The sequence below is a fragment of the Pseudophryne corroboree genome, chromosome 4 (genome assembly GCF_028390025.1).
Source record: "Pseudophryne corroboree isolate aPseCor3 chromosome 4, aPseCor3.hap2, whole genome shotgun sequence".
In the NCBI taxonomy this organism is placed as follows: Eukaryota; Metazoa; Chordata; class Amphibia; order Anura; family Myobatrachidae; genus Pseudophryne; species Pseudophryne corroboree.
This window is the reverse complement of record NC_086447.1, coordinates 462,090,226-462,115,996: the sequence shown is the minus strand read 5'-3', so window position 1 is coordinate 462,115,996 and position 25,771 is coordinate 462,090,226. Positions and strand designations below refer to the sequence as shown.

Genomic DNA, 25,771 nt, shown 5'->3' with positions numbered 1-25,771 from the left:
AACGCAAGAAGCCTAGCAGGTAAAATGGGGGTATTGGAATTGTTAGCATCAAAGGCTGAGTATGATATTATAGGTATTACAGAAACATGGTGGGATGACTCTCACGACTGGGTTGCAAACTTGGAGGGGTATTCTCTTTTCAGGAGGGACAGGGCAAGCAAAAGAGAAGGAGGTGTATGTCTTTATGTTAAACCATCTCTTAAACCATACTTAAAGGAGGTTATTTATGAGGGGACTGGCGATAATGTGGAGTCACTATGGATTGAAATTTCAAGTGGGGGTATTGATGCAAAAAAACTAGTCATAGGCACGTACTACAAACAGCCGGATATTAGCATACATGAGGAAGAACAACTCTTGCAGCAAATTGAAAGGGCTGCGGGATTGGGGGACATCCTAGTCATTGGGGATTTTAACTATCCTGATATAAATTGGAGGAATGATGCATGTGTTAAAGCTAGGGGCAACACGTTCTTAAATATGTTAAAGGATCACTAGTTGTCTCAATTAGTCGACGACCCAACTAGGGGTAAAACTACTCTGGATCTAGTAATTACTAATAATGTGGACATTATATCAAACACTAAAGTTGGGGAGACTTTGGGTAACAGTGATCACTATATGATCACATTCGACATCAGTTTCAGGAAATATAGCTATAAGGGTTCAACCAAAACATTTAACTTTAGGAAGGCTAATTTCATTATGCTGAGATGTGCACTAAACGACATTGAGTGGAAAGTTTTTTTTCATAACAAGAACACTTCGGAAATGTGGGATGCTTTAAAAGGGTTGCTAGATAGCAATATTCACAAATTTATTCCCATGGGCAGTAAACGCAGGAGTACCAAACTCAAACCAATGTGGCTTAACAAGAATGTCAAGGCAGAAATGGATAAAAGAAGCGTGCTTTCAAAGCATTTAAATCTAATGGAAAGGAGGAGTCATTCCAGTACTTCACCGAATGCAATAAAAGATGCAAAAAAGCAATAAGAGCAGTTAAAATTGAAAACGAAAAGCAAATTGCTACAGAGAGTAAAACCAATCCTAAAAAGTTTTTTAAATACATAAACAGTAAAAGGTTAAAAAAGGAGAACATAGGTCCAATAAAAGATGAATTTGGAGTATTGATAAATGATGACGAAATAAAAGCGGACATACTGAACAAACTTTTTTCATCAGTGTTCACCAGAGAAGATCTGACAGTGGGAGTAGTGCATAACATTAGTGACAGTAATGATTCGTGGTTAGATACTTGTTTAAGTGAATAAGTAGTCCGGGAGAGACTAAGCAAAATTAAGATTAAATCACCTGGCCCTGATGGACTTCACCCGAGGGTTCTTATGGAACTTAGGTCACAACTAGCAAGACCCCTATACTGATTTTCAATAGTTCAATTATATCAGGCATGGTATCGAAGGATTTGCGTATAGCTGAGGTAGTGCCATTATTTTAAAAGGGATCCAAAAATCATCTGAGTAACTACAGACCGGTTAGTTTGACATCTATAGTGGGGAAAATATTGGAAGGAATTCTAAGGGATAGCATACAGGAGTATCTGCAGACCGCTAGGATTATTAGCAAGAACCAGCATGGGTTTGTGAGGGACAGATCAGGTCAAACTCACTTAGTTACTTTCTATGAGGAAGTGAGCGACAATCTTGACCAGGGAAAAGCAGTGGATGTGGTCTACTTAGATTTTGCAAAAGCCTTCGATACAGTGCCTCACTGGAGACTGATTATCAAATTAAAGGAGCTTGGCCTAGGAAAAACTGTTTGTACATGGATAAGTAACTTGCTGGAGAACAGGGTACAGCGAGTAGTGGTCATCGGGAAGTCCTCAAGCTGGACACCAGTAGTCGGCGGAATACCACAAGGGTCCGTACTCGGGCCACTATTGTTCAACATATTTATCAATGACCTAGAAATAGGCCTGGAAATCACAGTGTCAATCTTTGCAGATGATACTAAACTGTGTAAGGTAATTAATTCAGAAATAGATGTGGAGTCTCTGCAGAATGACTTATCTAAACTTGAAATCTGGGCGTCTAAATGGAGAATGAGGTTCAATATAGAAAAAAGCAATAACAAGAAAAAAGAACCAAAACGTGCGCAAAAGGAAGAGCCAATCAAAAAATATTTGGATTAATTAATTTTTATTTTTTTATTTTTGTTTTTATTAAATATTATTTAATTGTAGTTATTACCAAATAAATTAATTGTAAATATATTCCTTAGAGTGACCACAATAAGATATTGAAAATAATATTAAAATGAATAAAATAACACAATCATGAAATATATAACCATCTAGTTAATTTCTCATATATGGTTAGTATTCCAAAAGACCAATAATGGATACAAATGTATAAAATCCTGAAGAAAACTGGCTGGCCAGCCTTAATTAGTACTTAATAAATTGTGCACAAACAAAATGTATCAAAGATCAATAGAGTATACAAATGGAAGATGTATTGCCTGTAGGATATCATAAAATTGCATAAACAATAAGAAAAATGCAAGGTTATCCATTTCGGGACTAAAAACAAACTTGCATCCGACATATTAAATGGGGAAAGTCTAGGGGTAAGAGTATTGGAAAAAGATTTGGGGGTACTCATTGATAATAGTGATGTGCACCGGAAATTTTTCGGGTTTTGTGTTTTGGTTTTGGGTTCGGTTCCGCGGCCGTGTTTTGGGTTCGAACGCGTTTTGGCAAAACCTCACTGAATTTTTTTTGTCGGATTCGGGTGTGTTTTGGATTCGGGTGTTTTTTTCAAAAAAACCTAAAAAACAGCTTAAATCATTGAATTTGGGGGTCATTTTGATCCCATAGTATTATTAACCTCAATAACCATAATTTACACTCATTTACAGTCTATTCTGAACACCTCACACCTCACAATATTATTTTTAGTCCTAAAATTTGCACCGAGGTCGCTGGATGGCTAAGCTAAGCGACCCAAGTGGCCGACACAAACACCTGGCCCATCTAGGAGTGGCACTGCAGTGTCAGGCAGGATGGCCCTTCCAAAAAATACTCCCCAAACAGCACATGACGCAAAGAAGAAAAAAAAGAGGCGCAATGAGGTAGCTGTGTGAGTAAGCTAAACGACCCTAGTGGCCGACACAAACACCTGGCCCATCTAGGAGTGGCACTGCAGTGTCACGCAGGATGGCCCTTCCAAAAAATACTCCCCAAACAGCACATGACGCAAAGAAGAAAAAAAAGAGGCGCAATGAGGTAGCTGTGTGAGTAAGCTAAGCGACCCTAGTGGCCGACACAAACACCTGGCCCATCTAGGAGTGGCACTGCAGTGTCAGGCAGGATGGCCCTTCCAAAAACTACTCCCCAAACAGCACATGACGCAAAGAAGAAAAAAAAGAGGCGCAATGAGGTAGCTGTGTGAGTAAGCTAAGCGACCCTAGTGGCCGACACAAACACCTGGCCCATCTAGGAGTGGCACTGCAGTGTCAGGCTGGATGGCCCTTCCAAAAACTACTCCCCAAACAGCACATGACGCAAAGAAGAAAAAAAAGAGGCGCAATGAGGTAGCTGTGTGAGTAAGCTAAGCGACCCTAGTGGCCGACACAAACACCTGGCCCATCTAGGAGTGGCACTGCAGTGTCAGGCAGGATGGCCCTTCCAAAAAATACTCCCCAAACAGCACATGACGCAAAGAAAAATGAAAGAAAAAAGAGGTGCAAGATGGAATTGTCCTTGGGCCCTCCCACCCACCCTTATGTTGTATAAACAGGACATGCACACTTTAACCAACCCATCATTTCAGCGACAGGGTCTGCCACACGACTGTGACTGAAATGACTGGTTGGTTTGGGCCCCCACCAAAAAAGAAGCAATCAATCTCTCCTTGCACAAACTGGCTCTACAGAGGCAAGATGTCCACCTCATCATCATCGTCCGATTCATCACCCCTTTCACTGTGTACATCCCCCTCCTCACAGATTATTAATTCGTCCCCACTGGAATCCACCATCTCAGATCCCCGTGTACTTTCTGGAGGCAATTGCTGCTGGTGAATGTCTCCATGGAGTAATTGATTATAATTCATTTTAATGAACATCATCTTCTCCACATTTTCTGGAAGTAGCCTCGTACGCCGATTGCTGACAAGGTGAGCGGCGGCACTAAACACTCTTTCGGAGTACACACTGGAGGGAGGGCAACTTAGGTAGAATAAAGCCAGTTTGTGCAAGGGCCTCCAAATTGCCTCTTTTCCCTGCCAGTATACGTGCGGACTGTCTGACGTGCCTACTTGGATGCGGTCACTCATATAATCCTCCACCATTCTTTCAATGGTGAGAGAATCATATGCAGTGACAGTAGACGACATGTCAGTAATCGTTGCCAGGTCCTTCAGTCCGGACCAGATGTCAGCATCAGCACTCGCTCCAGACTGCCCTGCATCACCGCCAGCGGGTGGGCTCGGAATTCGTAGCCTTTTCCTCGCACCCCCAGTTGCGGGAGAATGTGAAGGAGGAGATGTTGACAGGTCGCGTTCCGCTTGACTTGACAATTTTCTCACCAGCAGTTCTTTGAACCCCTGCAGACTTGTGTCTGCCGGAAAGAGAGATCCAACGTAGGTTTTAAATCTAGGATCGAGCACGGTGGCCAAAATGTAGTGCTCTGATTTCAACAGATTGACCACACGTGAATCCTGGTTAAGCGAATGAAGGGCTCCATCCACAAGTCCCACATGCCTAGCGGAATCGCTCTGTTTTAGCTCCTCCTTCAATGCCTCCAGCTTCTTCTGCAAAAGCCTGATGAGGGGAATGACCTGACTCAGGCTGGCAGTGTCTGAACTGACTTCACGTGTGGCAAGTTCAAAGGGCAGCAGAACCTTGCACAACGTTGAAATCATTCTCCACTGCGCTTGAGACAGGTGCATTCCACCTCCTTTGCCTATATCGTGGGCAGATGTATAGGCTTGAATGGCCTTTTGCTGCTCCTCCATCCTCTGAAGCATATAGAGGGTTGAATTCCACCTCGTTACCACCTCTTGCTTCAGATGATGGCAGGGCAGGTTCAGGTTTTTTTGGTGGTGCTCCAGTCTTCTGTACGCAGTGCCTGCACGCCGAAAGTGGCCCGCAATTCTTCTGGCCACCGACAGCATCTCTTGCACGCCCCTGTCGTTTTTTAAATAATTCTGCACCACCAAATTCAAGGTATGTGCAAAACATGGGACGTGCTGGAATTTGCCCAGATGTAATGCACGCACAATATTGCTGGCGTTGTCCGATGCCACAAATCCCCAGGAGAGTCCAATTGGGGTAAGCCATTCTGCGATGATCTTCCTCAGTTGCCGTAAGAGGTTTTCAGCTGTGTGCGTATTCTGGAAAGCGGTGATACAAAGCGTAGCCTGCCTAGGAACGAGTTGGCGTTTGCGAGATGCTGCTACTGGTGCCGCCGCTGCTGTTCTTGCAGCGGGAGGCAATACATCTACCCAGTGGGCTGTCACAGTCATGTAGTCCTGAGTCTGCCCTGCTCCACTTGTCCACATGTCCGTGGTTAAGTGGACATTGGGTACAACTGCATTTTTTAGGACACTGTGGAGTCTTTTTCTGACGTCCGTGTACATTCTCGGTATCGCCTGCCTAGAGAAGTGGAACCTAGATGGTATTTGGTAACGGGGGCACACTACCTCAAGAAATTGTCTAGTTCCCTGTGAACTAACGGCGGATACCGGACGCACGTCTAACACCAACATAGTTGTCAAGGCCTCAGTTATCCGCTTTGCAACAGGGTGACTGCTGTGATATTTCATCTTCCTCGCAAAGGACTGTTGGACAGTCAATTGCTTACTGGAAGTAGTACAATTGGTCTTCCGACTTCCCCTCTGGGATGACGATCGACTCCCAGCAGCAACAACAGCAGCGCCAGCAGCAGTAGGCGTTACACTCAAGGATGCATCGGAGGAATCCCAGGCAGGAGAGGACTCGTCAGACTTGCCAGTGACATGGCCTGCAGGACTATTGGCTTTCCTGGGTAAGGAGGAAATTGACACTGAGGGAGTTGGTGGTGTGGTTTGCGTGAGCTTGGTTACAAGAGGAAGGGATTTACTGGTCAGTGGACTGCTTCCGCTGTCGCCCAAAGTTTTTGAACTTGTCACTGACTTATTATGAATGCGCTGCAGGTGACGTATAAGGGAGGATGTTCCGAGGTGGTTAACGTCCTTACCCCTACTTATTACAGCTTGACAAAGGCAACACACGGCTTGACACCTGTTGTCCGCATTTCTGTTGAAATACTTCCACACTGAAGAGCTGATTTTTTTGGTATTTTCACCAGGCATGTCAATGGCCATATTCCTCCCACGGACAACAGGTGTCTCCCCGGGTGCCTGACTTAAACAAACCACCTCACCATCAGAATCCTCCTTGTCAATTTCCTCCCCAGCGCCAGCAACACCCATATCCTCATCCTGGTGTACTTCAACACTGACATCCTTAATTTCACTATCAGGAACTGGACTGCGGGTGCTCCTTTCAACACTTGCAGGGGGCGTGCAAATGGTGGAAGGCGCAAGCTCTTCCCGTCCAGTGTTGGGAAGGTCAGGCATCGCAACCGACACAATTGGACTCTCCTTTGGGATTTGGGATTTCGAAGAACGCACAGTTCTTTGCTGTGCTTTTGCCGCAAGTCTTTTCTTTTTTCTAGCGAGAGGATGAGTGCTTCCATCCTCATGTGAAGCTGAACCACTAGCCATGAACATAGGCCAGGGCCTCAGCCATTCCTTGCCACTCCGTGTCGTAAATGGCATATTGGCAAGTTTACGCTTCTCCTCAGACGCTTTTAATTTTGATTTTTGGGTCATTTTTTTACTGATCTTTTGTGTTTTGGATTTTACATGCTCTGTACTATGACTTTGGGCATCGGCCTTTGCAGACGACGTTGATGACATTTCATCGTCTCGGCCATGACTAGTGGCAGCAGCTTCAGCACGAGGTGGAAGTGGATCTTGATCTTTCCCTATTTTTTTAACCTCCACATTTTTGTTCTCCATATTTTGCGCACAACTAAAAGCCACCACAGGTATACAATGTAGATGGATGGATAGTATAGTATTACTTATACTTATGGACGACGAGTGCACTGACGACATAGAGGTAGGTACAGCCGTGGCCTACCGTACTGCTGCTTAGTGCTTATATTTAAATATAATATACTGTATAACGGACCTGGTGGACAGTGTCAGCAGACTGCTAAACTAGTATGAAGAAAGAAAAAAAAAACACCACAGGTATACAATGTAGATGGATGTATAGTATAGTATTACTTATACTTATGGACGACGAGTGCACTGACGACACAGAGGTAGGTACAGCCGTGGCCTACCGTACTGCTGCTTAGTGCTTATATATATGATATACTGTATAACGGACCTAGTGGACACTGTCAGCAGACTGCTAAACAAACTAGTATGAAGAAAGAAAGAAAAAACACCACAGGTATACAATGTAGATGGATGGATAGTATAGTATTACTTATACTTATGGACAACGAGTGCACTGACGACACAGAGGTAGGTACAGCCGTGGCCTACCGTACTGCTGCTTAGTGCTTATATATAAATATAATATACTGTATAACGGACCTGGTGGACAGTGTCAGTAGACTGCTAAACTAGTATGAAGAAAGAAAAAAAAACCACCACAGGTATACAATGTAGATGGATGTATAGTATAGTATTACTTATACTTATGGACGACGAGTGCACTGACGACACAGAGGTAGGTACAGCCGTGGCCTACCGTACTGCTGCTTAGTGCTTATATATATGATATACTGTATAACGGACCTGGTGGACACTGTCAGCAGACTGCTAAACAAACTAGTATGAAGAAAGAAAGAAAAAACACCACAGGTATACAATGTAGATGGATGGATAGTATTACTTATACTTATGGACGACGAGTGCACTGACGACACAGAGGTAGGTACAGCCGTGGCCTACCGTACTGCTGCTTAGTGCTTATATATAAATATAATATACTGTATAACGGACCAGGTGGACAGTGTCAGCAGCAGACTGCTAAACTAGTATGAAGAAAGAAAAAAAAACACCACAGGTATACAATGTAGATGGATGGATAGTTTAGTATTACTTATACTTATGGACGACGAGTGACGACACAGAGGTAGGTACAGCCGTGGCCTACCGTACTGCTGCTTAGTGCTTATATATAAATATAATATACTGTATAACGGACCAGGTGGACAGTGTCAGCAGCAGACTGCTAAACTAGTATGAAGAAAGAAAAAAAAAACACCACAGGTATACAATGTAGATGGATGGATAGTATAGTATTACTTATACTTATGGACGACGAGTGACGACACAGAGGTAGGTACAGCCGTGGCCTACTGTACTGCTGCTTAGTGCTTATATATAAATATAATATACTGTATAACGGACCTGGTGGACAGTGTCAGCAGCAGACTGCTAAACTAGTATGAAGAAAGAAAAAAAAAACACCACAGGTATACAATGTAGATGGATGGATAGTATAGTATTACTTATACTTATGGACGAGGAGTGACGACACAGGAGGTAGGTACAGCCGTGGCCTACCGTACTGCTGCTTAGTGCTTAATTATATATATAATATACTGTATAACGGACCTGGTGGACACTGCAGTGTCAGCAGACTGCTAAACAAACTAGCATGAAGAAAGAAAAAAAAAAACACCACAGTGTTTTTCAGGCAGACAAACGTATACTGGACTGGTGGTCACTGTCAGCAAAACTGTGCACTGTACTCCTGCTATAACTGCTCCCCAGTCCCCACAATTAGGCAGTGTGAGCAGTGCACTCAGCACAGATATATCATGCAGCAGTGCAGCACACTGAGTGAGCACAGATATGGTGGAGCGTTTTTTTTCAGGCAGAGAAACAACGGATTAAACTCAAAACCCTGCACTGTACTCCCTAACAGCTGCTCCCCGTCCCCAATCCTCCCCACAATTAAAACTAAGTCACTCAGTTTTTTTTTTTTTTTTCTAATACAACGGAGAGGACGCCAGCCACGTCCTCTCCCTATCAATCTCAATGCACGTGTGAAAATGGCGGCGACGCGCGGCTCCTTATATAGAATCCGAGTCTCGTGAGAATCCGACAGCGAGATGATGACGTTCGGGCACACTCGGGTTAACCGAGCAAGGCGGGAGGATCCGAGTCGCTCGGACCCGTGTAAAAAAAAGGTGAAGTTCGGGCGGGTTCGGATTCCGAGGAACCGAACCCGCTCATCACTAATTGATAATAGGCTTAATAACCGTATACAATGTCAAAGTGCAGTAAAGAAGGCAAGTAAGGTGCTAGCGTGCATAAAATGGGGAATTGAGACAAGAGACGAGGAAGTAATCCTGCGCTGTACAAATCATTGGTACATCCGCACCTGGAATATTGTGTTCAGTTTTGGGCACCACTGTATAAAAAAGGTATCAGTGAACTCGAAAGGGTTCAAAGGCGATCTACTAAATTGATTAAAGGGCTAGAGGGACTGCATTACAAGGAAAGGCTTACTAGGTTGAATATGTATACGCTGGAAAAGAGGCGTCTAAGAGGATACATTATTAATATCTTCAAATATGTAAAGGGACATTACAAAGAGTTAACAGAGGAATGTGTCTCTTTATTCTCACTGATGTTGCCCCTTACAGTCTGCACTCTACACACTTTGACACTCGGCCGGCTCCCACCTTGCAGGGCTGCTGGGAGTGGAGGCAGGAGCACCATGCCAGCACTACATCATGGCCACGTTCCCTGCCCTGTCTAGGACTCCTGCCATTGCCGTGAAGAAGCGGCACCTGTCTGGCCTCACTGTAAGCCAGCTCACTGTAATGCTACCAGTGACCGGAGAGGAGAGAGATAGAGGGAGAGGATGGCAAAAGACACAGAGTGAAGGGGGGTCAGGCTGAGAGGCAGAGGGAAGGGGGAATAGGCAGAGAGGCACCTAGTGAAGGGGGAGTCGGCTGAGAGGCACAGTGTGAAGGGGGGCAGGCTGAGAGGGACAGAATGAAGATGAAGCAGGCTGACAGACAGAGTGAAAATGGAGCAGGCTGAGAGACACAGAATAAATGGGGGGCAGGCTGAGAGGCACAGAGTGAAGGAGGGCAGGCTGAGGGGCAGAGGGAAGGGGAACAGGCAGAGAGGCACCTAGTGAAGGGGGAGCTGGCTGAGAGGAATATAATGAAGGGGGAGCCAGCTGAGAGGCACAGTGGGAAGGGGGGCAGGCTGAGAGGCACAGAGTGAAGATGAAGCAGGCTGAGAGACACAGAGTGAAAAGGGAGCAGGCTGAGAGACACAGAATAAATGGGGGCAGGCTGAGAGACACAGAGTGAAGGAGGGCAGGCTGAGAGGCACAGAGTGAAGGGGTAGACTGTGAGGCACAGAGTGAAGGGGGAGGCTGTGTTGTTTCAACGTATTACATGTGGATATTTATTGTTTCAGTGTTTCTCGCAGTGTGACTAAAAATGGGGGTGTGACACATGGCCATGCTCCTAAGGTGGGCGCACAACAATGGGGTGTGGCCTTGTGCCAGTTGGGCGATGGCCCACTTTGTGCATGCGCACCTTTGGTGTGAGCATAATACCGGCTCTTTGAGTTGACTACAGATATTTTTGCGCTCTTTCCCTCTGACTGGTTGGCCATCCCTGCACTATATTATAAATGTAATGATCTCTGGCACTATGTATAATGAGTAGTCTGGACTACAGTACTGACTATTCACAAGAATGACAGTTTATTACATCACAATATTACTCATAAAATAAGAATAAAAGCAAAGCTGTGTGTAAAACAAAAGTACCTGATACATATGAGGTTTAGCACATATTAATAGCAAAAACAGTCTATCACAATTATTTAGAGACAGTTTTAAGCAACAGAGTCTATTGGCTTGCTGGGGAGCTGAATAAAGTTTCAGGAAAATAAATTGTAGTAAATACAAATGGAGTGGATCATAGGACCATAGAGTGTATTGTGATGTAGTAGCCACAGGTATATAAGCAGAGTATGATACCAGATAATACCCGGCTTAGGCTCCCAAGCAATCCAGCAACAGGTTTTTTAAACCTGCAAGTGAATTATTGCATGCACAGAACACAGCCAACGTGTTTCAAGTAGTCAGGCGCTCTTCCTCAAAGGCAAGTGTCTGTGCAGTGGTTTGAGTGGCTATTTATAGGTGCATAAATTGTATATCCTGTGATGTGACTTCCTGTGAAAGTTCCCACAGGAAGTGGGTTCTATTTCCAGTTCTTGTATTCCTGGGTACTTGTATTGTATATCCTGTGAAGCAGCTTCCTGTGAAAGCCCCCATAGGAAGTGGGTTCTATTTCCAGTTCCTGTGTTCCTTGGTACTTGCATTGTATATCCTGTGCTGTGGCTTCCTTTGAATGTCCCTGCAAGAAGTAGGTTCTATTTCCAGTTTCTGTATTCCTGGGTACTGGTATCCACTGGAAGTCCTCTGTACAGTAACTTCCAGTTGACAGAAAAAAACAGAAGTGGGGCAGCATTTCCAGATCTTCTTTTCCCACTTTTTCAGCCATGTGCTGTGTAATGGGAACAAAGGTGACTTTTAACAGAGCTCCCGGTTTTGATTGAAAATGGTGTCAAAGGATCCAATCTCCGGCAGTTCAATTGTAGTATTTCCGTAGGGGGAAGGTATTTGTAAGTGTTCCTTGGGATTTGATGAAGGTCCCGTATGTCTCAAAAGAAAATAATATATAAATTAGAACACATATATACTTTATTTAAAAACACAGTGGTACAAAAATTGGCATAAAATAGAACAGAAGTTAATATCCATAAAACATTAAGAAAATTGAGAATAGGTCCTGTGGTTAAAAAAGGGAAGATAAACTTATGAGAAAGAGTTGGTAAAATGTAGAAAAGAGGGTAATAGCTGGGTGGAAAATTTCTTAACAAAATCTTTTTCAAAACTTTTCGAAGAACCACTTCAATTCAAAATCTTTAATAAGACCACAAGGGATTAGGGTTTTCAGATTCAAAATCCATTTAATCTCTCTCTCTCTCTCTCTCCCTCTCCCAATTTCAGTTTTTTACCTCTATTTTTCCAGGAATTTTTGACATTTTCAATTACCATAAAGTTCTTGATATGATTGCTTGAACATCCGTGTGATTTCTTGAAATGATCAGATAAAGAATGGCTATCAAGTCCTTTTTAATATTCCTGAGATGTTCATTCATTCTGGTCTTAAGATCCCTGGAAGTTGCCTCCAATATACCTGAGACCACAAGTACATTCTATTAAATAATTGACATTGTGGTACGGCAAGTTATAAGTCTGCAATGGAATATTCTTTTCCCTTAACTTAGAAATTGGTGGACTTTGCTTCTGTCCTTTTGTCCATTTTGCACATATTAATATCCCACAGCAATGAAACATTTTGTTTTAATGCAGTAAGTAACATAATTTGTCAAGGTGCTTACAGTATAACAAGTTTATTCCTCAAATTGCCAGCTCTACGATAAATTAAACTTGGTTCTGAAATTAATACAGAGGTTAGTATGGAATCTCTCTGCAGAATGCGCCAGTGATGCTTATAAATTTGTTCTAATAACTTTTAATGTGATCCATATTTTGATAGAAAGGCAAATTCCTTGTTCTCAAATGTTCGCTTAGGTTTGGGAATGAGAAGAGTATTTCTATTGAGCTGAAGAACTACTTCTTTAGTTTTCTCCAATTTTCTTTGGATTGTATCCTCTTACGATAAAGGTGGAACTCATAATTTTCATCTGTTCCTGACATGATTCCTCCTCCATGCAATTTCTTTTAGCCCTCATAAACTGACTCTTAGGTACTTCCAGCCATCTATGTAGGTGCTAACTTTCTCTGTTTATGTAACTGTTGGTATTGTTGGGTTTATATAACACATAACCAAATCCCTTGTTTGTTACAGACACTGCTCCTGCTTTTAAGGAAGCAACACACCAATACTCAGTAGACACTAATTAGATAACTAAAGCCATTTGCGATATCCTCTTCTGTCATAAATAACAACATTTGCTTATATTTGTGGAAAGGGACTTCCATTTTTTTTGGTAACCAAGGGCCCCAGCTTGCACACAAAATTCTATTTAGTAAATCAGGTTACCAACATACTGTAACCAAGTAAATGAACTGGTATACTTTAGTATTGTCTGCAAGAAATGGATTATAAGAGTTATCTATTTGAAGAGTATGCATAGTGAGAGACTTACTGATTGCTAAAAGGTAATTAAAAAATCTACATATATTGATTACATCTGATTACATATACTTGAACTTATCCGTGCATTTGTAACATAATCAATTCCTCAAACGAACAAGTTGCAAAATAAAAGCTGTTATTCTTTTATGAAAGATCCTCTCTACAGCTATGTGTATTTACCTGGGGAATCCCCACAACAAAGTACCTCTGATCTGTATACAGTACACCCTACACCGGAGGTTGATTGGGATGGAAAACCAGCATGGGAAATTTATGGAAGCAGAAATAATGGGGGTGGGGTCTGTTGAGGGGGGTGGAATGCCTTCTCATAAGGCCTGATTGTAAGTTGGATGCAGTCGCGGCCATACTTGTATCTTTTGCTTCAGTTAAATCAGCAACTTTATGCTAATGCCACTACAGTGCCCTTTCCTGGTGTAATTCATATTATGCAAGATTCCCAATTTCAGAGGTAAATTTACTAAAACTTCTAAAAATGGAAAGTGGTGATGTTGCCCATAGCAACAAATCAGATTTTGTCAATAATTTCTCTATTGCATCCTCGAAAATGATTGGGCAACATTACCACTGTTCATTTTTAGAAGCTTTAGTAAATTTACCCCTCAGTGTCCACAAATGCTGCAATCATGATTTGTCTGTCTTTAGACACCCCATCGGTCGCACCATTGAAAATTTCACCAGACTTAAGCTAGGTGCAGATCTTCCATCTGAGTATGGCCTCCAATATGAGCAATTCAGTGCCTCTATAAGTAACATGTCCATACTATGTTAAATCTGCTTATGACTAGCCAGTCCCTTGTTACTGCTTAATATTGACCAACACATTTCTAATACACTTCTTGGTGCATGCATCTGAATGTCTACTGCAACTTCAGACAAACACCATCAGTACGCATGCACAGTACAGGTGCAGATGAAAAACAATGCACAAATAAACACACATTGGACACAACAGAGAACATTAAAACATATTGGCCTCCATGGAGAAAACAAACAAACACAATAGGAAACAAAAACACAGTGGGCGGTATTCAAATGATATATAACATCCAATCTCCAGTCTACAGTGATCCCCGTTATCATGCATATTGCATCCATAGTAATCAGGTTTAGCTGCATAAAGGGTTGGGCACCCTCGTTACCCTAGGGTAGGAAGCTGAAGTGATTATACCAAACCCGTCAGCAGAAACAAAACAGGTGTGGAAGGGGGTGAAAATAATTGAATATCACCCTTTGGCTCCTGACGGGAAAAAAATTAAATACATCAGTCTCCGAAAGAAAAAAATGAAACACATTTCCCCACAGGAAAAAAATAAAACATATTGGTCACCACAGGAAAAAATAAGTACATAAATGCCAGCCACAGTACCCCACAGAAGAATGGCCTATCTACATTATTTGCTGATATGCTTGGCTGCTCCCTCGAGAGTAATGTGTATTTGGCTGTTTAGCTCGTGGGACAAGAGCTGTTGAGAGATGTAGTTTATTGAGATAAATGCGGTACCTGGGCTGGCAACAGCAACAACACTATTGCTGCAAGTACACTGTCATAGAGGCAACTACAGGGCTCCCAGGTGGTCCATCTCCTGGCCAGAGATTTAGAGAGTAGCTGCAGTGTCCAAAGCAGGCACATGCTATGGGTCCCATCCTCCAGTACAGAAATGCATAGCCAGAATGTTGGACTGAGATGCATCTTGTACACAGGAAGGGTAGCACCCACTATGTGCTAAGTGTATAAACTGGAGGTTGAGGGGGTTGTATGTCTCAGGGCTGGAGAGGGTATTGTATGTTCAAGAGGCGGGGGGGGGGGGGGGGTAGAAGTGAGGTTAGGGTATATTGCAGGCCGGGGGTGTATTGTATGTCTCGGGAGCCAGAGAGCAGGGTGGGGAATTTATGTCACTGGGGCCATGAGAGAGGGACGGCATCTAGTGTACAGACGTGTCCTCATATCTGGTCTCAATACACCATGCTTGTTGAGACTGAGCTGACATTTCCTGTGCAACTCCGCTAGCGTAAGGCATCTTTTTTTGCCAAAAATGCATCTTAGATGCAAAGCATTTTGGCTAGGACATGCCAGGAGATGGAGCAGATTAATTTGTACTTGTATTTCTGTGTGTGACTGAGTCTGTATATGAAATAGAGATGAGAGGTTCTGGTTCTCCGAGAACTGGACTCACCTTAACTTCCTGATCTGAGTCTGGATCTGAGTCCGGCTTAGGGTTTCCCACTAGACTAGGATCACAAAATGAGCCAAAACATCATCATCCCGCTGTCAGATTTTCGCAGGGTTTTGGATTCTATAAAGGTCCTGTGATCTGCGCCATTTTCACTTCGGCTGTGGAAAGTGTACTAAACGGATGTATCCATCTCAGTGCTGGGTTGTGTGGTGTGGACATGGTGCTGGTGGCTTCTGTGGGGCTGGTGTATCTGACAAGGGGTGCTCTGTCCACCTAGGAGTGATCTGTCCATACATCCAGAGGCTCTGCTCCAGTTGTATACTGTGTTCATCCAGGGGATGGTGTGTCCTATCAGTTTCAGTCCAGGGGTGCTCTGTCTGTCATCTGCTGTATCTGACAAGGGGTGCTCTGTCCACCTAGGGGTGATCTGTCCATCAAACAAGGGGCTGCGCCCCAGTGTAAAGTTAAAATAATAAAAGCTAAAAAGCCTAAAATATAATTATAAATATTTTTTTTGGGATTGTGCTGTACCCCAGTGTACTATACAATTTTTATTTTATTTTCATAATTACTGTGACACTGCCAGTTAGACCACAGTATAGTATTATTTCGTACTCATATACATATTGTGCGACACTGTGGGTGAAGGTGGTACCACAGTAATATATTTTAATACTCATATATAAATTGTGCAACACTGTGGGTGAAATTAAACCACAGTGTTTGATTACTATTTCTACCTCATACACATATTATGCGACACTGTGGGTGAAGGTGGTACCACAATAATATATTTTCATATTCATACACACATTGTACGATACTGTGGGTGAAGGTGGTACTACAGTAATATATTTTCATACTCATACACGTATTGTGCGACACTGTAGGTGAAGGTTGTACCACAGTAATATATTTTCATACTTATACACATATTGTGTGACACTGTGGGTGAATGTGGAACCACAGTAATATATTTTATTTCGTACTCATACACGTATTGTGCAACATTGTTTGTCAAAATAAACTGCAGTGTTCAATTACTACAGTATGTCTGACTCATACGCATATTGTGACACTGTAGGTGGTAAATTTTTTATACAAATTGTAGTGTGTGCTGTACCCCACTTGGTTTCGTGTTTGTTGATAGCTATGGAGGAAGAACAATTGACAGCAGAGCAGGAAGCACATACTAGTGCTGCTGGTGCTGCCACCAGTCATGATGATACAAGTCCATCAATGTCATCTACTAAGACCGTTGCCCAAGAACATAGATGGCTTGAGTCAGGGCATGTAAAATCAAAGAAAAAGTAAAAGTAAATTTAGCAAGAATCAGATTAGTGCAATAACCAATAAAAATTTTGTCTATGCAATAGTGCCCGACACCAATGCCCGAATGAATAATTTAACATTTTAAAATCAAACAAATTAAATTACTACTCAATCCTTCCTTCCACTGCATACATACTCTACCTCCCTTGGGCCCCTGGTCTAGTTATTGATAAGGATCTGTGTCAGACCATTTTTGCTGATTTTGGATTCATATTTAAAAAAAAAATAACAAAAAAGTTAAAATCACATGATTTGGCCTTCTTTTGTTCATAGAGTATTATTAACCTTAATAACATTCATTTCAAGGTATTTCCAGGCAATTTTGACCTCGGTACAAACAATGAAAAATATATATTGTACAATATATATTTTTTGATGCTGTAATCGTCTGTATAGATTATTTTCAACCTCAATGTAGGATCAGTTCCTGAAAGTTATGTTTGACCTGGAGAAGGATCCACCCATTGGAGTAGCTTGCCAACAATGGGTGGAGTGCCTCAAGTTGGTTCAGCCAACTAGGTATGTACCATGTTAACTAATTTTTGTATTAATTAAACATAGTTTCACCTTATTGCAGACATCCCGGCAGAAAAGGAGTGAAATTTCACCATGCCCCGGGGCAGAAAGGGAGTGAAATTGCACCATGCCCCAGCTGTGCCTCCCTAATAAGGAATCCAAAATCTGCAAGATCTGACACTGGATGAACCAATATTGTGAGGTGGTCAAAATTGAGTGGAAATGAATGTTATGGATGTTAATAATATTGTAGGAACAAAAACAGGCCAACATTCTGTGATTTTAGCTGTTTTTAAGACTCTTGTAAAAAAAAAATACATATCCAAAGCCAAAACCTGCAAGGGCGGTCTTGGCAAAATCAATACAGATCCAAAACACTAAGGAGATACAGATCCAAAGCCAATACTCAAAACCCAAGATTTGGCCCGGCGCACATCTCTAATATATTTAGAGAGAGTGCACATTCCTATGTGAAGCATGCAGCTCCCACTGATGAGAAAAACGAGGCTGCACTCCACAGGTTCTGGTGGTGAAAGACTAATAAAATATTCAAACCATAAGGAGTGTACACACGGTGAGATAAATCTGTAAGATTTTGACTATATAGTCAAAATCTTATAAAAAGTTAGTGCAAATTTCATGGTGTTAGGCAACTTGCGATACAGATTTGATCCCGATGCGCGCTCCCATGGGGTTGGTATCATAAGGCTAGATAGACTGTGCCGGCAAGTCAGTCTTGACTATCTAGTGTACTATCTAGTACAAAGTATAGTCAAAATTGGCACTTAGTCAAAATCGTACATAGACAAAATCTCAAGCACACATAGTCAAAATCTGTACTATCTGTACTATCTGGGCTCTGGGGGAGTTCAAGGGAAATCGTATACTCAAAATCGGGCGTAGCAAGGATCTCACCGTGTGTTTGCACCTTTAGTGAGGTCATGCATAGCAAAAACTAAATAGATTAGTTACAAGTTGCATGCATGAAAGAGGAATTTACTCTATATTAAAGTAAGGAGAGCACCCCTGTAATCATGTACCTCATCCAGAGTGCCAGGAGGGGCAGTGAGAGCAGCAGCACAGCCGCTGCACATGTGCACTGATGCGCTCAATATAATGGAACACATTCAAGTGCGCATACGCCAGGCAGAGCCAAGTGATGAGTGCTCTTATGACAACGAGCAAAGGCAGGAGGTGAAAAATATACATATATATATAGAGAGAAAAATGTAAGACATAAATCTGAGCTTGTGAGCAAACAAAAACAGAAGAATAAAAAGTGTATATACAAGAAATATTATATATGCAAAATAATATGTGAAAAATACAGATATGAAAAACCAAAAAATGAAAAATTGAAAATATATTAGGATATCAAAAGATTATAGTATTATGACTATGTCACAAAAAAGGACAGAAAGCAAAAAAACAAAAAATTCTGTGTACATGTACTGTAGGAGAAAAAATTCAGGTCCGTGGCCAAAAGAGTCCTATTTAAAAAATTTGGATAAGGGTTCTTATTCAAGACTCTAGGGGTGATAATGTCAAGTCTGTGTTTCGTAGTAGAAGCGTACGGTCATTACCATGGGGTGGTGGGGGGATCCAGTCAATCATTCTACATTGCAGGCTTGAGGCTTCGTGTCCTTGTGCTAAGAAATGGCAAGGTACTGGTAAATCCACAACACCTGTGTCAAGGGCTTGACAGATGATTGGCCATCCAATCTCGAAACTTTGTAGTGTTCACCCCCACATAATTTAATCCACATGGGCAAGTAAGGATATCTACAGTATTGCATTGTCCATCATACAATGTAATCTAAGTTAGAATTTTATAGGCCGTCCAGAGTGGAGATGTGGAAATATGGATGCAGTCATCACACTCCTACACGTTGCACAACCAGTGCCAAGTAGTATTCTGTGGTTTTTCTGGATGAACATTGGATCTCATGAGGATCTCTTTAAGATTAGGGACTCTCCTATAGGCCATCATCGGGGGGACTTGCACCTTTTAATATTAGATTGGCATCAGTAGTGACAATGGGCCAATAGCAGCATACAGTCCTTTGGATTGTACTGGACATTTTATCATATGTGGTAGTGAATACCATCCAATTTAAACACAAAACACAATATTACTAAAAGTACTGATACAGCGCTGAAAATAAATGTATGCAGACAGGTGGAAAGGATCAATCAACAATTTAATAAAAATTAAAAAATGATGTCTAAATGACAATTAGTGCACATAGAGAGCAGTTAAAAGGCCATGGCTCGTTTAAAAAAACCAAATAGAATCAGCAACAGAACAGGGATTTTCTAATATCCAGTGGTTGGTGGACCTCAATTTTCCTTTAACCATAAAAGATGTACGTCTCTCCACAAATAATTACCAATCCTGGAGGTACAAATGCAGGCTTCCCTGATGATTTCTCAGCAAGTGAGGATGTCAGCACATCAGTTGAAGGGAAGTGGGTTAGTCCTCCATTAGCAGTAGGATGGTTGTGGGAAAAATGGTTCCAAGCTTCTTTAAAGGTCCACCGTCCAAATGATCCTGGATGATCTGTGTCCCAGTGTCCAACAGGTAGGTCCTTACGCATTTCGCTGTCTTCAGGGGGCAGCATTATCAAAGGTAAGTAGTGAATACCATCCAATTTGCTTTAGTAGTACTGCTAGAGGTCGGTGACATGTTTCTGAACTTAGTTCTTTCCTTTACGTAGACATTGTTAAATGGTGACTTCAAGATATCCACCATCGTGAAATCTGTGACATCTCAACCTACTGGGATTCCATCACTCCAAGGTCAATGTTATTATGCATCACTCTTCAAATTTAAAAGACCGGTAAATTTTCTTTATGGGCTTGTGGATGTTGACTACTAGCCAAAATAAGCATATTTCTGTCTGTTTCTTTGTGAAAAAGTTTGGTACTAATCAGGCCTTCATTTAATGTGATAGTGATATCCAAGAAATTTATTGAGGAAGCATCAATCTGATGTGTAAATTTCAAAGGATGTTGGAGACTGTTTAGGGTCGAAACCATAGTATTGAAGGAATCTGCAGTGCCACTCCACAAAATAAAGACATGAATCTTTTAGAAGTATTTTATTTATGAACCATACAGTAGGTCGGAAATTTTTTAAAAATCTGTTCATACACAGTTATATTAATGTTGGTGTATGATGATGCTAGATTCAAGCCCATTGCAGCTCCAGATAATTGAACATATCAGGCTTCATCATATGAAAAATAGAATATATGTGCACACAGGCGCCCATATGACAAAGATGAAAATAACCTGAAGGTGTTGAGGATAAAACATTCAACATACACAAAATATAAAATATATACAGCAGAGATAATTGCACTGATGCCAAGTTAAAAAGTCTCTCACCCTCCAAAGGAATTGCGGTGGGCAAATGCTTAGCAAAGCAATACGGTCCTGGTTTGGCAACACAGCACCACCGCAATGAGCTTATTCTTTGAAGGAGAGTAAGGAATTCAGCAACAAGATTCGTAGTGGATGTTTTTCACTACGAATCTTGCTGCTATGCTAAGCATTTGCCCACCCCAATTCCTTTGGAGGGTGAGAGACTTTCTAACTTGGGAAAAGTGCAATTACCTCTGGTGTATATTTTAGATTTTGTGTATGTTGTATTGGTGATATTAAAAAGTTATTTTCATCTTTGTCATATCGGCGCCTCTGTGCACATATATTCTATTTTTCATATTGTTCATCTCTAGGGATGTAGTGTTCCCATTTATATATGTGATGGCGGCCTTTATTACATTTATTGTGCACCACATAATATTCTTCTATTGTAAGTCTTTATCATAAGAAAAGTGATTGAACTAAAGCCCATATTCTGTCAGTTAGACAAGAAATTCTACCAGGGGGGCCATCGATCTTGTAAAGAAATAAGGCATCCCTAATTGTTCCTTATAGGGAATAATTGTGTATAATGAGCGAATGTCCATTGTGCCAAGAATGATATTATCCAATGGTATGTCCATTGTTGATAATTTAAAAAGAAAATCTGAAGTATCCCGACTGTAGCTATCACTTTGTTGAGCAACTGTTTGCAAAAATGTATCAATGTATACAGCCAATGGTTGCAGTCATGAATTTCAGCCAGAGATAATGGGCATGCTGGGTGGGTGAGAGAGATGTATGTATCTTGGGGAGTGTCTATATTATTGGGCATACTGGATGTTCCACTGTAAGGTATTCAAACGTGTTTTTGTACAGCCATCTCTGGATTAGACCTATATTGAGAATCTGATCAACCCATACTTTAAAGTCTTCCATTCTTCCATAGGTTGTGTTATCTGACAGTTGTCTTAGAATCCCCACATTGTAAAATTTTGAACAACTATAACCCCCCCCCCCCCCTTGTCAGTAGGCATAATTACTATAGCTGTATTTTGTCTAAGTGCAGATAATGCTCCCTCTCAGGTTTTGTTAAATTGTCAAAGTGTCTGGGAGGTTGAGTAGCAGTGAGATCCTGATTGACAAGTTGACTGAAGGTTTTAATGCTTGGGTTAGAAGAAGTAGGGTCAAATGTGGTGGGTTTCTTGAATTTACTTGTAATACTTTTTGAATTATGTTCAGGGAAATGTTCCCGTAGGCATAGTTTACACCCAAATTTATAAAAGTCAACAGAAGAATCAAAAGGTTTATTTGAGAAAGTAGGTAAAAAAAATAGACCACTCTGAGGTAGCCTCTTTGTGGCTTCATCAAGGTGGATATCGGATAAGTTAATCACTAAATCTGGCCCGTCTGCTGCCCTCTTTGGAACATACCTCCCCATCCTGGGGTGTGGGCTTCGACCCCTGGTATTTCTGATTGCTCTCTGGGGGCTATATCTTGCCCTAAAAAAACACCAGTGGGTGGGTGGGAATCAGAGTTATCAGTATCAGGTGCAGATGAGCCAGTTCCACCCCCCCCCTCCCCATAATGAATGGTCTCCTTGTTTGTCTGTGCTGTCTATAGGGTCTCTGGGGTCTGTTTTGGCCTGAATCACCCAAACGCCACCTATATACTATGTGGTTCTGGTAATCAGATACAACTGTAGTCAATTTATTGCATTTATAGGCTGTAAATTCTCTCCTATAAGTATCAATCTGCCCTCTTAAATTCTCAATCTGGTTACATGATTTATCATTTGTTATGGTTGCAAAATGTGAGCTATTAAACACATCAATATCAGTCTTGTGCCGACCTCCTCGACTACTAAGAGCATTAGGTCAAGTGAACATTTGTTCAAAACTCCACACCAGCGGCTGCAGAAAACAGGATTATTTCTGCCTATTGTCGGCACATTATTGACCCTAACCTCCTAGGAATTTGTTTCTGTCTGTGATACTTAGAAAGAAACTGCCCATGAAAGTTCAGGTCTATCTCTCTTCTCCTCAGTCTGAGTAAATGATGGTATAAATATGTGGGTGATTCAGCAGTAGTGATGTGCACCAGACATTTTTCGGGTTTTGTGTTTTGATTTAGGATTTGGTTCCGCGGCCGTGTTTTGGATTCGGATGCGTTTTGGCAAAACCTCCCTGAAAATTTTTTGTCGGATTTGAGTGTGTTTTGGATTCGGGTGTTTTTTTACAAAAAACCCTCAAAAACAGCTTAAATCATAGAATTTGGGGTTCATTTTGATCCCATAGTATTATTAACCTCAACAACCATAATTTCCACTCATTTTCAGTCTATTCTGAACACCTCACACCTCACAATATTATTTTTAGTCCTAAAATTTGCACCGAGGTCACTGGATGACTAAACTAAGCGACCCAAGTGGCCGGCACAAACACCTGGCCCATCTAGGAGTGGCACTGCAGTGTCAGACAGGATGGCACTTCAAAAAATAGTCCCCAAACAGCACATGATGCAAAGAAAAAAAGAGGTGCACCAAGGTCGCTGTGTGACTAAGCTAAGCGACCCAAGTGGCCGACACAAACACCTGGCCCATCTAGGAGTGGTACTGCAGTGTCAGACAGGATGGCACTTCAAAAAATAGTCCCCAAACAGCACATGATACAAAGAAAAAAAGAGGTGCACCAAGGTCACTGTGTGACTAAGCTAAGCGACCCAAGTGGCCGACACAAACACCTGGCCCATCTAGGAGTGGCACTGCAGTGTCAGACAGGATGGCAGATTTAAAAAATAGTCCCCAAACAGCACATGATGCAAAGAAAAAAAGAGGTGCAATGAGGTAGCTGTGTGACTAAGCTAAGCGACCCAAGTGGCCGACACAAACACCTGGCCCATCTAGGAGTGGCACTGCAGTTTTCTAGCGAGAGGATGAGTGCTTCCATCCTCATGTTAATCTGAACCACTAGCCATGAACATAGGCCAGGGCCTCAGCCGTTCCTTGCCACTCCATGTCGTAAATGGCATATTGGCAAGTTTACGCTTCTCCTCAGACGCTTTTAATTTAGATTTTTGGGTCATTTTACTGAACTTTTGTTTTTTGGATTTTACATGCTCACTACTATGACATTGGGCATCGGCCTTGGCAGACGACGTTGATGGCATTTCATCGTCTCGCCCATGACTAGTGGCAGCAGCTTCAGCACGAGGTGGAAGTGGATCTTGATCTTTCCCTATTTTACCCTCCACATTTTTGTTCTCCATTTTTTTAATGTATGGAATTATATGCCAGTAATATATCAATAGCAATGGCCTACTGTACCGTACTGCTATATATTATATACTGGTGGTCAGCAAAATTATGCACTGTCCTCCTACTACTGCGTACAACAACTAAAATGCACCACAGGTATGGATGGATAGCATACTGGACGACACAGAGGTAGGTAGAGCAGTGGCCTACTGTACTGTACTGCTATATATTATATACTGGTGGTCAGCAAAATTATGCACTGTCCTCCTACTACTGCGCACAGCAACTAAAATGCACCACAGGTATGGATGGATAGTATACTTGACGACACAGAGGTAGGTAGAGCAGTGGACTACTGTACCGTACTGCTATATATTATATACTGGTGGTCAGCAAAATTATGCACTGTCCTCCTACTACTGCGCACAACAACTAAAATGCACCACAGGTATGGATGGATAGTATACTTGACGACACAGAGGTAGGTAGAGCAGTGGACTACTGTACCGTACTGCTATATATTATATACTGGTAGTCAGCAAAATTATGCACTGTCCTCCTACTACTGCGCACAACAACTAAAATGCACCACAGGTATGGATGGATAGTATACTTGACGACACAGAGGTAGTTAGAGCAGTAGACTACTGTACCATACTGCTATATATTATATACTGGTGGTCAGCAAAATGATGCACTATCCTCCTACTACTGCGTACAACAACTAAAATGCACCACAGGTATCGATGGATAGTATACTGGACGACACAGAGGTAGGTAGAGCAGTGGCCTACTGTACTGTACTGCTATATATTATATACTGGTGGTCAGCAAAATTATGCACTGTCCTCCTACTACTGAGCACAGCAACTAAAATGCACCACAGGTATGGATGGATAGTATACTGGACGACACAGAGGTAGGTAGAGCAGTGGACTACTGTACTGTACTCCTATATATTATATACTGGTGGTCAGCAAAATTATGCACTGTCCTCCTACTACTGCGCACAACAACTAAAATGCACCACAGGTATGGATGGATAGTATACTTGACGACACAGAGGTAGGTAGAGCAGTGGACTACTGTACCGTACTGATATAATACTGGTGGTCACTGGTCAGCAAAATTCTGCACTGTCCTCCTACTATATACTACAATGCAGCACAGATATGGAGCGTTTTTCAGGCAGAGAACGTATAATACTGGTGGTCACTGGTCAGCAAAAATCTGCACTGTCCTCCTACTATATAATACTGGTGGTCCCCTGTCCCCACAATAAAGCACACTGAGCACAGATATTTGCAGCACACTGAGCACAGATATGGAGCGATTTTCAGGCAGAGAACGTAGATATTTTAAGCACACTGAGCACAGAAATTTGCAGCACACTGAGCACAGATATTTGCAGCACACTGAGCACAGATATTTGCAGCACACTGAGCACAGATATTTGCAGCACACTGAACACAACTGAGAAAACGCTGCACACGTCCTCTCCCTATCATCTCCAATGCACGAGTGAAAATGGCGTCGAAGCACGGCTCCTTATATAGAATACGAATCTCGCGAGAATACGACAGTGGGATGATGATGTTCGGGCGCGCTCGGGTTAACCGAGCAAGGCGGGAGGCTCCGAGTCTGCCTCGGACCCGTGTAAAATGGGTGAAGTTCGGGGGGGTTCGGATTCCGAGGAACCGAACCGGCTCATCTCTATTCAGCAGGGAGTGTTTCAAAATAAATTTGGTAAAAAAAAACAATTTATCTGCATCGTCATCTGTCAAGGAAACGATGCCCTGTTCTACCTATGCCAAAAGATTATCATCTAGAAATCCCAGATGGCCGTGTGCCATTTCACAGATCACAATATCC

The 25,771-nt window shown here is 42.1% G+C and overlaps 1 long non-coding RNA gene across 1 annotated transcript in view; it reads right to left on the bottom strand.

The window, feature by feature from the left end:
* The window catches only part of LOC134911502 (uncharacterized), a 91,389-nt gene that overhangs the window by 51,632 nt on the left and 13,986 nt on the right, over positions 1 to 25,771 (bottom strand). The window lies entirely within an intron of this gene.